General features: G+C 48.5%; 1 long non-coding RNA gene across 4 annotated transcripts in view; it reads right to left on the bottom strand.

Moving 5' to 3' along the window:
* Positions 1–794: 794 nt before the first annotated feature.
* The window catches only part of LOC110149313 (uncharacterized), a 45,685-nt gene continuing 32,655 nt past the window's right edge, over positions 795–13,824 (bottom strand). For 3 of the 4 annotated variants that reach the window (XR_011486461.1, XR_011486459.1, XR_011486462.1), the window contains exons 3-5: positions 2,608–2,721; positions 1,780–1,915; positions 795–1,637 (exon numbers count right to left, since the gene is read on the bottom strand). This is a non-coding gene — a long non-coding RNA (uncharacterized lncRNA). The remainder of the gene's footprint in view (positions 1,638–1,779; positions 1,916–2,607; positions 2,722–13,824) is intronic. The other variant, XR_011486460.1, reaches the window with a different exon arrangement.

The following is a 13,824-nucleotide window of genomic DNA, read 5'->3' as shown; positions in this document are numbered from 1 at the left end:
TCACCTGCATTATATTTGTATACATATTATAATGGGAGGAGTTTGGAAAAAACCTAACCAACCATTAATAGAGAATCAGTTAACTAAAGCACAGGTCATGTATATAATGCAATAAATGCAGTCACAGAAAGAATGGGACAAGCCTCACTTACTAATGGTGTTAGGGGAAGCACACTGACTGAAACTGCCCACCCTGGCCAGGCACCATAGTAACCATTTGCATGAGTTGTTTTACAACAGGAGGTCCTGGTAAGGAACACAGAACTAATAAGCCACCACCAACCGGAAGAGTTCGGGAAAGGTCAAAAGGGAGACACCACGTGTCCGACCACCTCCCAGAATCCTCCTCTCTGGCATCCATCTTGGCTGAACCAGGAAGGACTCTGAGAATGATTGGCTAAAGACAACCCAGAAACTAATCCCATCACCATAAAACCCAAGACTGCAAGCCATGTGGCAGAGCAGTTCTCCTGGGTTCCCTTACCCCTGCTCTCCGCCCAGGTGCCCTTTCCCAATAAAATCTCTTGCTTTGTCAGCAGATGTGTCTCCTCAGACAATTCATTTCTGAGTGTTAGACCAGAGCCAAGTTTCGGGCCCTGGAAGGTATCCCCCTTCCAGCAACAATGGTGCATTACCTCCAAGATGATTTTTTTTTAAATTTTTATTGAAGTATACTTGATTAAGAGTGTGTGTGAGTTTTGGGTGTACAGCAAAGTGACTCAATTATACATATAAGTATCTATGTTGTAGCCACGCGATCTGGGAAACAAACTCACTCAGAAGGACAATGCAGATAGTGGAGTGCAGTTTATTACACGGGCTGGCTCAAGGAAGAGTCTCCTCTTAGCCAAGGACCCCGACCAGTTTTTGTGAAAACCTTATATACCCTAAGTGTACAAGTGCCCAAACCCACCTCCCCAAATTCCCTGAAACTAGTCTGAACAAAGGAAAAGAAAGATACAATCAAAGTTAACCCATGATTCATATGCCTTAAGCCTAGGTAGTTAACAGTGGACAATTATCAATAGGCCTGTGGTCATACCCCAATAAGCATAATAGAATTTATGATTCTATTTGGTTACACAGATAATTAGGGTATTCTTTTAGGCAACAGAGAGTCTAGGTATGAGCCCTGGGGCTCTTCCTTCCGGGGGCCTGGTTTTCCACTTGGTATGTTGTTTCCATAGATATTGGGCATAGAGCTCAAAGTCCACTGTCTGGCCCAAGATGGAGTTCTGCTTTCAAGAGGGTGCCTGTTCTGTCTGTCTCCTCCTTCATGTATCTTCTTTTTCAGGTTTGTTTCCCATGTGCTGTGCTCTGCTTAGTTGCTCCTCTGTCCATGGGATTCTCCAGGCAAGAATATGGACTGGGTTGCCTTGCCCTCCTCCAGGGGATCTTCCCAACCCAGGTCTCCCACACTGTGGGTGGATTCTTTACTGTCTGAGCCACCAGGGCAGGAAGCCCCAATATTCCAAGATATATTTAATATTTCATTTTTTAATGATATTTTTGAAGTGGGCCATTTTTAAAGTCTTTATTGAATTTGTTACAATATTGCTTCTGTTTTCTGTTTTGGTTTTTTGGCCTCAAGGCATGTGGGATCTCAGCTCCCTGACCAAGGATGGAGCTCACACTCCCTGCATTAGAAGGTGAAGTATTAGCTATTGGACTGCTGGGGAAGTTCCCCCAAGATATATTTTAAATAAGTGAAAGATGCAAATACAAAACAGTATCTAAAAGTACTAGAATTTGTTCTTTAAAATGAAGAAAAATGCATACCTTAATACAGAGACTATCTGTGGAGAAATACAAAAGAAATGCATCCTCTGGGAAGACTGGTGCCTGGGAGGAAGGACACACCCTTTATGTTATGTACCTTTTATACCTTTTGCTTTCCAACTCTGGAGCACTTCACCTGTTCAACAAATAAATGGCAAACAAAAGTAAGTAAGAACCAAACAAATGCATTTCCTTCTAGAGAAGAGAGGGAGGTGGTTGAGAACTTCCCTACAAGGAGAAGCCAGAGGCAGCCTGGCGGTAAGGCCAACACGGAGCCTGGGCATGGGAGTCACTCATCTGCTGGGAGACAGGGACCCCTGGCACCAGAGAGGGGAAGGGTCCTGAAGTTTTGAAACCCCTGATTCTCAAGGCCACTATTGACAGCTTGAGGTGAAAAGCTTTTAGTTTTGTGGGGCTTTTTTAATTTTTTTAATGTGGACCAGTTTTAAAGTCTTTACTGAACCTGTTACGACATCACTTCTGTGCCATGTGTGGGCCTCCTGGTTGCGGGGCATACGGGATCTCAGCTCCGTGACCAGGGATCCAACCTGCACCCCACATATGGGATCTCAGCTCCCTGAGCAGGGATCCAACATGCAGCCCCACATTTGGAAGGTGAAGTCCTGACTACTGGACCACCAGCAGGGTCTGGAAAACTGTGAGTGTTAAAATAGTTACTATTATTGGGACATATGGTTTGAGTTCTACCTGTCAGGCTGATGGGACCTGCAGAAAAGTGGGTTCCCTGATATTCAGGAATTCCCCCTCATCCCCCACCATATGGCACCAAACTTTCTAACCAGCACCATTTCCCCTTCACCCGCTCACTTCACGAGGCTTCAGCGCACATCAGGGCCAGCCTTCTTCCTCTCCTGGCCCCTGCAAGCTCCGGTACAGAGCAGGGGCTGTGCCTGCTGTTACACCGCGTGCCTCACGTAGTGCCTGGATATGCGGCCAGAGAATATTTGGTGAACAAACACACAATCTCAAACCCACTTTGTGCTCCGCCCCCCTGCACTGTGCCTGCCTTTCGCCTGACCTGGTTTCTTTGCACCGTCACTCCCTTCCTGTCTCCCAGGTCCTCATTTCCAGCGGTTCCGTCATCCACTCGCATTGGCAGCACCTCCACCGCCTCTTACGGAGACCTCCATTGGTGTCAGTACTATCCCCCTGCGTCTGGAAGGACTGAAGGACTCTGAGACCCTCTCTAGGGACATCATGTCCACGATGTCAGCAAAAAGACAGGGAAAATCGGGGGTCTGGTCAACACGGGACACCCCTGGGTCTGGGTGGATGACTGAGGCCTCTTGAGGAAGGAGATAGATAGGCCCCAGGTTAGACACCTACAACTAGCCTCCTGTTGATGCTTTGAGACAAAGATAATAACAGGAATAGGATAAGCAGCTGGACTCTGTCTCCTGTGGGCACTTCAAGATAAAAGGAGTGGCTGAACAGAGAGGGGTTAAGCCCTGCTTAGGTCAGTGATAAGGAGGCCACACATTCCTCATTCTTGGGGTCAGGGAGACCTCCCAGACTGTGCATGCTCAGAAAGGATCCTCAAGGGAAGGCACACTTACCCATAAAATGTCTGCAACCCTCTCAGAGACCCTCGCACTGGAATCCACCTTGGCTAAAAGATAAGCATGCACACAGGGGAGTGCCCAGGTCTCTCCCTCTCTCTCTTTCAGCCCAGCACTTTCTCCCCAGGTATCTTGTCTGCTAATCAACACTTTACTTGCCTCACTACTCTTCATCTCTTAGCTGAACTCTTTCTTCAAAGCAAACAAGAGCTGTGGCCCGGCTCCCAGCCACCAGCTGCAAGCTGCCCGACCCTACAGCCGCCGGAGATCACGCCTGTCTCAACAGGGTTAGCACAGAACTGAGTCTGCACAGTGCTGGCAGGACTCGGATGAGCCGGGACAACGGAGGTGGGATGAAGAGGCTCCACCAGGGCATATCCGTCTATCCATGCAGACTGTGAGCACACTTTCCTGGAGAAGCAATGTGTCTTAAAGCAGCAGCTGCTCGCCTCAGGCTCAGGCCGAACCTGCTGGAGCAGACACACCCAGGCACTCTAACACAGCTGGGAAACATGCACCAAAAATACAACCCTAAGAGTTCCCTACCTTCTGCTTTTCAACTTTGTAACTTCTTATTTTGAAACAATTTCAAAGGAGAGAAGTAATTCAGGAATACTGCAAAAGACTCCCTATATCCCATCAGTTATTCACATTATGCTACATTCTTTCTCTCCATATGTGTGTGTGTATGTGTACGTATATATATCTACATATTTAATAATTGTTATTTTCTGAAACATTTGCAAGTAGCTTGCAATAACAGCATTCCCTTTTATCCTTAAATATTTCAGCATTTTCCCCTAAGAACAAAGATATCCTTTTACATAATAACTCTAAAATTTTCAAACTCAGAAAATTTAAAAACTGATGCAACTATATATTCTTCATCCAAATACCAACTTCTTCAAACATCGAATGGTGGTCCTCTACAACCAGCCCAAGATTCAAACCCGGCCATACGTGGGTTTAGCTGCCTGTCCTGGCCCGTGCCCACTCTCCCCCATGGACTGCTGCATATGGGCATGGCTCTGTGTCTCCTCTCCCCGGCTGAGACCCTGTGCCTCTGATCGCAGGTGGGCACACAGGAGAGGACAGAGTCGGGATGACAAGGCTGGGCCCTGAAGACGTGATGCTGTTGTGTCCTGCGTGACCCCTCTGCCCAAGTGGCCAGTGTGGCTCCCTGTGGCCCAAGGGCTGGTTCTGGAGCTTCAGAGAGACAGACACAATTGAGACCCAGAGACCTGGGCGCCCAGCACCCAGCTGAGCTCACTTAAAACCACATGCTCTTCCCAAGTGGGATTCCAGAAGCTGAGCCACCAGTTTCCTCCTCATGAATACTTCAGCCTCCAGCCTCCTGCTCAGGGTCGGAGGGAGAGTATGGAGCTACTGACTGCTCCGTGTCCTGCCACTCCTGTAAGGCAGATGCGTCCCTGTCTCCCGCCCCCCAGCTGCCCACCCCGTCCCCCCAGTCGCCCCTTCCCACGGCTCCCAGGCATCTTCCTCTGCTTTTCCCTCCTATTCCTGCCGCTGCTGCTGTTTTTCTCATCGTTCTACTTAGAGACCAGAGCGTCTGGATTTGCTCTCAAATATGCTTTTCCTGGTATTTGCTTAAATCAGTAAGGATGGGAGGGGCCTGGCCCTGGAGGGAGTGTGAGTTCTGGCTGCCGGTTACCATGACCAGTGCTTCATCGCTGTCAGGGAGCCTCTGAACAGGAGTCCCCACAGGGACCGGATGGGACCAGGACCAAGTTTCCAGGCAGAGAGCAGAACTTGGGCTTCGGGGAGAACCGAGGGGAGAGCGGTGGGTGGAGAGTGGCTGAGTGATGTGCTGAATGCAGGCATGTTTCTGGAAACTTTTGCAAAGTAAAATTCTTTATATTTTTTCCTTTAAAAAAGCCACCATAATTTTATGAACTACTACCCTGTGAAACTGGTGTCCATTCTTATATATACAGATAATATTTGTATGTGTGTGTGTGTGCCTACAGTAGGAAATACAAATAGACACACGCATACATAGATAAATACAGAATATAATAATAGTGTCCTCCAATGAGATCGTTTAGGGAAAATCAAAATTTAGATGAAAACTATTAGTCTGGAAAAGAATATATATATATATATATATATACACACACACACACACACCAAATAACTTTACTATGCAGCAGAAATTAACACAGCATTGTAAATCAACTCTACTTCAATTTTTTACATTTTTAAAATTAAAAAAAAATATTACTTTGACATTTCTCTTTGTTTTCAAATAGATGGGTGAGATACTATCAAGCTGACCAAACTATGCCTACTAAAGACCTGTCCTGATCTTTTGAGCAAAACACCAGGCTGAAGGATGTTTCTTATTCTTTCTGTCTCTCTCTCTCTTTTTTAAGATGACTGGATTCTTTCTGGTTTTCTAATCCAAACACCACTTCTCTGGCTTTCTCTTTCCCAGACACAGCCCACGTGTACAGAAATCTGCAGCTAAAACGCGCAGCCTTTGCTGAAGAAGCACAGGGCCCGGTTCAGGGGATGACCCCACGTCTCACCTGAACACCAGTGCCTAGAGTGTGCTGTGGGTCCTCTCTCAGCCCTCCTCCAGATGTCACAGTCATGGGAGAAATACCACTCCAGCCAACTGTCTCCCCATCTAAACTCCTATTCATCCTGTCCTTTTCATCAATAGGCAGCCTCATTCAAGAAAATAAAGACCATTGTTCACCTTACTAGTTACTCTATTTGAAATATCCTTAAAAAATTGACCAAGTGTTAAATACACTCATTTTCTAAACTTTCCATAATAAATCAAAGAAAAACCTTGTTCTTACTCACAATAGCTCTTCTTAGAAGTTCACGGGACAGGATATTGTCATTGCTCTTCTATTTATAGAAACAGCCTATGTTTACTAGGCCTGGTAATAAAACCAGCAAGATTGTGGGAACCTAGGCAACAGTAAGACTGCGGGAAGGATTCCCTCTTCTGGGGTGCCTTAAAAGCCACGCTGCTCCCCTCGAGAACCTCAAAGCCTGACATGGCCCCGAGCCACTTAAGGCCTTTTCAGAGCAAAGCTGAATCCACTATCAAGTGCACCCTTGGGGTCTGGGGCCAGTGGTCTGTGCGATGACAGCTAGGCATTTGGAGGGGCCTCTGAGGAAGCGATTATTTACTCTACTTCCACAGAAAGAGAAGCAAAACCTGAAATACCAAAAGCAGCTCTCCCTTACTGAGCCAAGACTACACATGTGCTTTTCACGCATTCTCTCGTCTAACCCTCAACAATGAAATGCTGGAGGGCTGTTACCAAACAAACGAGAGACAGAAAATACCAAGTACTGACAAGGAAGTAGAAAACTGGGACCCTTGGGAATTGCTAGTAGGAATGTAAAACGGTGCAATCACCATGGAAAACAATATGATGGTTTCTCAAATAATTAAGAACAAAATTATCATGACCCAGGGAGGCCACTCCTGGGGATATACTCAAAAGAACTGGAAGCAGGGGTTTGAACAGACATTTGTATACTTGCGTTCACATGAAAAAGTTCATTTGAACTCGTGTTCAAAAGAGGGAAACTACCCATCAACACATTAATGAATAAACAAAATATGGTATATATTCAGCTTTACAAAGAAGGGAAATTCTGGTACCTGTTACAACATAGATGAAGCTTGAGGACATTATGCTAAAGGAAGTAATCCAGTCACAAAAGGACAAATAATGGATGATTCCATTCACATGAGGTACACAGAGAAGTCAGATTCAGAGACGGAAAGTAGAAGGGTACTGTATGCTGGGGGAGGGGAATGGGAGTTAGTGTCTAGTGGAGACAGAGCTTCAGTTTTACGAGATGAAAAGAGATCTGGATATGGATGGTGGTAATGGCTACACAACAGTAAGAATGTATTTGATCTCACTGAACAAACAGTATACTTCAAATAGCTAAGATGGTACATTTTTTGTTATGTGTATGTGTATTTTATCACAATAAAAACCAACCCCTACAAGTGAGGTGGTTTTCTCTGGCATGCATGCTCAGTTGGGTCCAACTCTCTGAAGCCCCGTGGACTGAAGCCCACCAGGCCCCTCTGTTCATGGGACAGTGCCAGCAAGAATACTGGAGTGCGTGGGGATCTTCCAGACCCAGGATCGAACTCCCTTCTCCTGCAGCTCCTGCATCATAGGTCAATTCTCTACTTCTGGAGCCACCAGAGAAGCCCTATTATTTTTCAGTGTAGCAACTGAAGCATAAAGGCGGTGCTATAAGAAGGAGGCAGAGCCAGGATCCTCACCAGCCAGGTGGACTCCAAGGTCGGGGATCCAACACTACCATCTGCCATTGGCCATCGACCATTGGCCATGGATATTAACCACTGATCACGTACTCAGTAAAAATAATAAACAAATTAAGTAATAAAAATATCCAGCCTTTCTCTGGGCAATCAGAGGTCCAAGTGGCCTGAGACTGATCTCCCCAGGGCAGCTGGTTCCAATCAGAGACTAACCTCCCAACCCAACCAGTTGCAATGTTGTCTTACTCTACACCATGAAATGGAAACTGCACACAGAACTTACAAAACAGGAGTAAGTTTTAGTAATTCTTCGGTCAATTCGCTGATTTCTCAGACGTCAGTGAAGTCATTTCCAAAGTGGTTGTTCCTTCCACACACCTGTGCCAGCCCCTCTGACAGTCATGAAAGGTGTTGTGTGGGTGGTTGGCCAGAGTCATTGAGAGGTTGTTGTGACTTGGTCCTCTCCAGAAGGTCACTGGGCACTTGGTAACTTGATCTGTTTCTCTGACTGAACTACAGTCCAGCAGGCTCTGGCAGTGGGTGTCTGGGCCCCCACTGGTCACACCCCACGGCCATGGTCTCTCCAGGTTGTGGCGCCAGCTCCTCCGACTCTCCCCTCTGAAGGAGGAAGGGGCTGGGGAACCTCTCATCGACGAGACAGCACGACCCCCTCACAGGGCCACAGGCACAGGCAGCCGATGTCAAGTGTGGGACTTAAAAGACAAAGAAAGAAGGAAGGAGTCAAGTAGAGAAACTGAAAAGCAAACATCACAAAATCTCGAGAACCAGAAGGTCAGAGGTGCCCTTACTATAGGGACAGGCCAGTTAGCGGCTCTTCCTCTGGACAATGTGATGCTTGTTTAGCTGGAGAAGAGTTCGACTGGGTGGTGTGTGTGTGTGTGTGTGTTTGTGTGCGTATGTGTGTGCGTGTGTGTGCACACAGGACATGGAAGCTGGGAGGCTAGGGACCTCCGTTAGCACTCAGAATGTCCACCCTCTGAGTCACAGAGGGGCCAGCTCTCCAAGGCTAGTAACTGAACATGGGTGTGGACGCCAGAAAGAAAAGGACAGGCCTAAATAACCATGTTAAATGCCTCCTCTACCTGGACATAAAAATATTTTACACAACAATCTATAGTTAGAAATGTTTTACTGTAGCCCAACACACACACACACACACACACACACACTTCATAAAAACAATGCTTGCCCTTACTACTGGTGAGGTACTCTGATACTTTTTTATTCTATTTTTTATATTGAATTTTTAATTGAGGTCTAACATGCCTTAATAAAGTGCATAAATCTCAAACATACAGCTTGAGGATTTTTGTAGGGCTTGCTAAACTTTTTTATACATAGCTTTTTTGAGATATGGTTTACATACCACAAAATTCACCCAATGTGTACAACTCAATAGTTTTTAGTAAATTCTGAAAATTATCACCAAAATAACTTTGAAGCTTCTAGAATTTTTAAATTTTCATCAGCTCAGGGATAAACTTCATACTTAATGCCTATTCTATTATATTTATTTATTTTTTGGACACACTTCCTCAACCAGAGATTAAATCCACAACCCCTGCAGTGAAGCTGAGTCTTAACCACTGGACCACCAGGAAAGCCCTATTTATTTTTTAATGCTAGTCACAACACACCAAATTTATTTCATTAGTGGGCCACAACTGCAGATGATAAAATCAGAGCCAGATGCTCTACTGAAATAGCTCATTCGCTCCTTACAGAAGTCCTGAAAGACAAGCACCACTATGCTCATGTAGCAGGAAAACCAAGGAACAGGGTGTCACAGGAATTTCAAGCTTCCAACATTCACCAGGGACAAAGCAGGAAGTCAAAGCTAGTCTACAGGCTCATGAGAGTCTGTCCCTGAAGGATGGAGGCTGATCCGGAGGGCAAACCAGTGCCCCCAGTCCCCCCACCGCAGGGAGATGCTGGACTTGGTCAGCATAGTGACCTACTGCCCAAAATGTATCAGTCAGAAAGGTCGTCAGACAAGCTGAATTCAAACTCCATCGATGCAGAACTCGGCGATGGCCTTTGTAACCAGTGTGGGGCTGGGTAACACTATCCATAGTGGGATTTGGGAGAAGAGCTTGAGGGGCAAACTAATCACATAAAAATGCCTTCAGGGATGTTGCTGCCTCAAATTCTTTAGGCAGGTAGCAGATGACCATATTTCAGAAGCTGCAAAGCATGAAAAGTATATCTATTTTTATAGCATTAAACTACTGTTACCAGTAAAATTTAGAGCAGTTTCAACCAGGTATAGGTTGAAAAATCCTACAGCACATTGTGAAAAAGTACAGACATATGACAAGTTCGTGTCCTCTGAGTCAATCCTTCAACCAGTGGGAGGACCTGGGGTCAGAGGGGTGGGGGAGGGGTATATGTGCGTGTGCGTGTGCGTGTGTGTGTGTGCGTGCATGTGTGTGTGCGTGTGCGCGTGTGCAAGCATGTGTGTGTGCACGCACTCATGCGCACGTTGAGGGAAACGGGAGCACTCAATCCTCACCTCCACTCAGAAGGACCCACAAATTGGAGATATAAAACAAATTGGAGATATAAAACAACAGGCAAACACATTCTAGCCCAAGATGCCATGAATTATGTGGGCACAGATGCCAAATATTTGCCCACTGGCCACAGCAGGGGCTCAGCCAAACACCAAAGTGAAGGAAGCCTCAGAGGGCCTGGGTTCTGGATCTCTGACAAACTGGCCATCCCGAGGTGTCTGATCCCTGAGGAATGGACACAGAGGGCGAAGGGACAGAAATCAGGTTGCAGGGGACAGAGAAAGTGCAGCCAGCCGGCCACTGGTCACATCAGCGCGTTCATGAGCGTATCTTATCCCTTACCCTGGGGCAGTACTGGAGTGTGAATGTCATTAGGGGAAGGGAAATGTATAAAATGAGTTTTCCCCTTGCACACTAGCCCTGTGCTGTTTCTAGATACCTGTAAGTTACTAAACTGGATCCCCTTTGGAGAGCCTAGCTTCTTGTTCCATGTGAAGTGAAAGTCGCTCAGTCGTGTCCGACTCTTTGCGACCCCGTGGACTATACAGTCCATGGAATTCTCCAGGCCAGAATACTGGAGTGGGTAGCCTTCCCTTCTCCAGGGGATATCCCCAACCCAGGGATCAAACCCAGGTTTTCCGCATTCCAGGTGGATTCTTTACCAGCTGAGCCGCCGGGGAAGACCTCTTGTTCCATGAGTAGAGTTTATTCATCCATTCAACAAGATTTTCCTGAGCACTTTAAGTACCACCAACGGGGACAGAGGGCAGAGAGCTGCTTCACTGTTCCCTAGAAACTCTCCACAGGTGTAGGGTAGCAGCAAAGATGTTTACGTACAAACATCACGAGAGCCTGCATAAAGCTGCTCCCGGGGCCCCCCGTCACTCGCAGGGCCCAGGATCCCACGAAGAGCCAGAGTGTGATGGGCGCACGGCCACCATGGCCCAGAGTGTGGCTCCGCCACACCCTTGCTCTGGGCTGAGCCTGACATCTGCTTCACGGGGCCTGTGACCAGGAGGGTTCCTGCTTCAGGATGCTGTGTGGGGTCAAAGGGCACCGCCTGATCCCACAAAACCTCCCAGAGCTGGTCTTGGTGAGGTTGGGCCTCCCCTGCCCTGGAGCCAGAGGCCCTGACACTGATAGCAGCAGGACGTGGCGGGGGCGCCGAGGCCTTAGGACCCCCCGACCAAGGTGCCGCTGCAGCCGGATCGCCGAGGACATGCATTCCTGTGACCTTCTCAAAGGTCTGGAAGAGAGCCTGGCCTTTTCCAAGCTCTGCCGCGGGCTCTGTGTGGTGAGGCAGCGGGTGAGAGGCAGAAATCAGCAAGCTGCTGCATGCTCAGCCCTAGTCCTGAGGCCGCACTTTGAGGTAGAGCACCAGCTCCTGGAGCCATGGTCAGGCGCCCTGTCTGGGGCCAAGTCTGTCTTTGACCCCCTCCCTGCTGTTCTCCGGAGGATGGAGGCCTGGCCCACCTTCACTGGGGGCTATGAGAGGTGCCCCTGGCCAGGCAGTGCCCGCTCTGGGTCTGCGGAAGGTGCGCGCCCTCCCTTCCTGGTGTCCTGTCCCCCAAAGGCCACACAGCCCTCCTGCAGGGACCTCACCTGAGGTGGATGCCTTGTGTGCTATACCACGGGGCGGCCGGTGTCCCGAGGCCCGGGACTTTCAGAGGTGTGACCGAGACAATTTGGTCACTGTACTCACAGGGACCTCATCCCTCCACAGAGAGGCTCAGGGTCTCAAAGAAACTAAACCTGCCTTTGGTCAGAAAGCATTAGGACCAGCCCTCAGCTGCAGGGCGTGCCCGTCCTCACTGGGGTTTAGAGAACAGGATGCATGGAGACTCCCAGACCTGTCCAAAAGCAAACCACCCGGGTTGACCCAGACCTGAACAGTCCTCCAGCCATGCCCAGCCTAGACTGAGCCTGACCGCTTCCTACCCAACTGCCACCACCAGGCTCCCAGTGCCCTGAGGCAGTGCCCTGAGCGGCTGCCCAGGCCTGATGCTCTAGAGACTGATCTCCTCGGGTCAGACTTCTGGGACATCTCCCTTCCCTGCTGGGGTGGGGTGGGGATGGGAAGAGGCTTGTGGCTCATTTTGCCTTCCAAGTGAGCAAGAGCCCAGACGCCGTCTGCAGAACGCCCCTACAAGGTGACGTGAGAGCAGGAGAGGGGCTGCCTGGCCTTGCTCCCAGCACTCTGGGGGCTCACCCCTCCTCTAGTCATCCTGGCCCAGCAGGATGGGCCAGGGCCACCTCAGCATCACTGCGGGCGGCAGCCTTCGCCCCGCAGGGGGAGCAGAGCCAAGGAGAGGAAAAGGAGGTGGGGGCAAGGAGGAAAAAGATCAGCGCAAACGGCCAGGCCCCAAAGTCACCTCAGTGGCTAAGATCTCTATCAGCCACCCAGCGATTCCAAGAGCTTCACCCCCGCACCACTTCCGAGGGTAGAGAACCCAAGGAAGCAGAACCAAGGGGAGCCTCACCACGGGGCCGCCTGATTGCAAAGCTCTCAACAGCTATCATACAACACACAGTCTTCTGCCTTCTCCACGCTGCACAGGTGCACAGCGGAGACCCCGAGCTAAGGGACGGTCTTGTCCTCCCGCAGCAGGCTCTCCGGAGCAGTCGCCGCTCTGGCCGGGTCTGAAACTGGGACGTGGCCGCTCAGCGCCCCCTGCCGGCTCCTCCGAGAGCGCCGCGCACGCAGGTAGGAACCGGAGACGCGGCAAGGATGCCCACGAACAAGGGCAGCTTTGCTCCGAACTGTACTGGGCTTGGAACACATTCTGCAGACATAGGAGGAAAGACCGGAACACTTCAATCCAGAGTTGATCCTAAGACGCAGATGACCTTTCAGAACGAAAAGTACCGAAGTCAGGTGGATGGTGTTCTCACGGTCTGAACTCAGAACACAAAAGACCCAAGTGAGGTCTGATCCTTGACTAAAAATAAAACAACAGTAATAAAGGACAGAAATGGTATGGACCTAACAGAAGCAGAAGATATTAAGAAGAGGTGGCAGGAATACACAGAAGAACCATAAAAAGATCTTCATGACCCCGATTATCACGATGGTGTGATCACTCACCTAGAGCCAAACATCCTGGACTGAGAAGTCAAGTGGGCCTTAGGAAGCATCACCACGAACAAAGCTAGTGGAGGTGATGGAATTCCAGCTGAGCTATTTCAAATCCTAAAAGATGATGCTGTGAAAGTGCTGCACTCAATATGTCAGCAAATTTGGAAAACTCAGCAGTGGCCACAGGACTGGAAAAGGTCAGTTTTCATTCCAATCCCAAAGAAAGGCAATGCCAAAGAATGCTCAAACTACTGCACAATTGCACTCATCTCACACGCTAGCAAAGTAATGCTCAAAATTCTCCATCCTGAGAAATCTGTATGCAGGTCAAGAAGCAACAGTTAGAACTGGACATGGAACAACAGACTGGTTCCAAATTGGGAAAGGAGTATGTCAAGGCTGTATATTGTCACCCTGCTTATTTAACTTATATGCAGAGTACATCATGAGAAATGCCAGGCTGGATGAAGCACAAGCTGGAATCAAGATTGCCGGGAGAAATATCAATAACCTCAGATATGCAGATGACATCACCCTTATGGCAGAAAGTGAAGAAGAACTAAA

The sequence above is a fragment of the Odocoileus virginianus genome, unplaced genomic scaffold (assembly GCF_023699985.2).
Source record: "Odocoileus virginianus isolate 20LAN1187 ecotype Illinois unplaced genomic scaffold, Ovbor_1.2 Unplaced_Contig_14, whole genome shotgun sequence".
NCBI classification, from domain to species: domain Eukaryota; kingdom Metazoa; phylum Chordata; class Mammalia; order Artiodactyla; family Cervidae; genus Odocoileus; species Odocoileus virginianus.
The sequence above is the reverse complement of the archived record's forward strand: the minus strand, read 5'-3'. Positions and strand labels throughout refer to the sequence as shown.